Raw genomic sequence first — 2,124 nt, forward strand, 5'->3', positions numbered from 1 at the left:
GAATGATCCAGCACTTTACATTTTAAAGGCCGAATGTTGGAAATGATCTCTTGGCTCTTAGCAGAGCTGCAACTCTTTCTGGCAATGACTGATTTATAAACCATCACTATCATGCATTTATGTTGTGAATTTGACAGCCTTCTTTGAGGCAGCACCAGTTTAATTCAGATTACACCTGTGTCCCTCTGGCCTAGTCATCAAATCTCCATCTGGTGGCTACACTCAGCAACTACATAGAGCAACTACAATTCATCAGCGATGGAAATACCAGTGTTTCATTTATAAGGAAAATGCAGATGGTGAGGAATTCATTTATATACTTAACAATAAGCCAAACAAAAAGGAAAAGGAAAAAGCAATGATTGCAAGCTGAAGTATTGAAAAAAGTGGTCATGAAAAGGTCAAGATTTCACATGAAAAGTAGTTTCAAACTAACAAATAACCCTTGTGTTTCTCTTTCCAAAATATGATCTTTTCCACATTTTTAAGAATATACTGACAGCAGATGAAGGTGCCTTAGACCACTGTATGCAGCCTCACATGCAACCACTAGCACAGAATAGCAAGTTCAACTTTCACCTTTCACCTTGGAAAAACATAACAAGTCATTGAAAATGACATTCCCTCCCCCCCCCCCCCCCAAAAAAAAATAGAGAAATGCTGAATGAATTCTGAAAATTGTCATTTTGTGGGGGCAAAAACTTTGAATGGATGATGTCCTATTTAAAAGCTAAAGGCACTGATATGAAGGGATTAATTGTCACATGCTGAAGTCAATCAAACGATCCCGTGAAGCACGTGCATGCAAGGTCCAGTGCTTTGCTTCTGGCAGAATCATGTATTGAGGACGAAATCCTCTTTCACTTGCATGCCTAAAAGGCACAAGTGCAGCTGTGCAACTGCAGCTTCTGGCATACAGGTGAAAAAGGATCATCCTGAACATACACCTGCCAGAACAGAGGAGAGGAAGAAAGCCCTCTTACATCGTAACTCAGTAGGATATTTGCTGAGGAAGCAGGAGACAGGGGCTTTAGGCCCCCGGTCCCTCAGGAGGGATTTAACCTTGCAACTCCTGTGTCCACGCGCAGTGCTCTAACCACCGGCCCTCCTCTTGAAGTTGGCTAACTCCACTTTTTCTGTAATGCTCGTTGCAGAAACAGCCTTAGGACATTTTTGGACCCATTGGAAGTAAGAGTCAAGTAGTTTCAACCAGAGGTCCCTTCCTTTCAGGGAACCATTCATTTCAGTGAGTCACATGCCAACTGCTTAACCACCTACCTCCTGGCTCCTCTTGCGCTCCTTCCTTAGCAGTCCAGAGGGCCAGCTTCAAGAGAGTCCAGGAGGATCCAGACGTGGCTTGGTGACTAGATCACTTTATACAAAAGATGGAAGTCCGCGGGTCCACCCCCTCTGGGACAGGGGGTGAGAAGTGGAGGATCATGCTAATGGTGATATTCACCTAGAGCTGAAGAGCAGGATGGCTCTTCCCCATGATCTTACAGCTCTTGGTAGTTCAGTCTTGCCTAACGGAAATGATGGGACATTCCCAGTTTTGGGTTGGAAGCCCGGCAGTCCTATTTCTAGTGCCCCCTGCTGGCCAACAACGGTAGTGCGGGCTGCAGATAGCTCTCAAGTGCCCCCCTAGTGGCCAAAAATTGTACTGTGGCCTGCCGCCAGCTCTCTAGCACCCCCTGGTGGCCAAAAATGGTACACTTCTCTAGCCCCCCCTGGTGGCCAAAAATGGTACACTGGCCTGCCGGTGGCTGTCTAGCATCGCTGGTGACCAAAAATGGTACTGAAGGCAAGGAATGGCTCTCTAGGGCCCCATACTGGCAGAAGGCCAATGTGGTGCCTATCTTCAAGAAAGGGAGGAAAGTGGATCCGGCTAACTATAGGCCCATCAGCCTGACTTCTATCCCGGGGAAGATCTTAGAAAAGTTTATTAAAGAGGCCATCCTTAATGGACTGGCCAACACCAACATCTTAAGGGATAGCCAGCACGGGTTTGTTGCGGGTAGGTCTTGCTTGACCAATCTCATTTCCTTCTACGACCAGGTGACCTATCACCTGGACAAGGGAGAAGAGATTGATGTCATATATCCTGACTTCAAAAAAGCCTTCGAT

This window comes from Alligator sinensis, unplaced genomic scaffold (genome assembly GCF_000455745.1).
Source record: "Alligator sinensis unplaced genomic scaffold, ASM45574v1 scaffold2237_1, whole genome shotgun sequence".
Lineage (NCBI taxonomy): Eukaryota > Metazoa > Chordata > Crocodylia > Alligatoridae > Alligator > Alligator sinensis.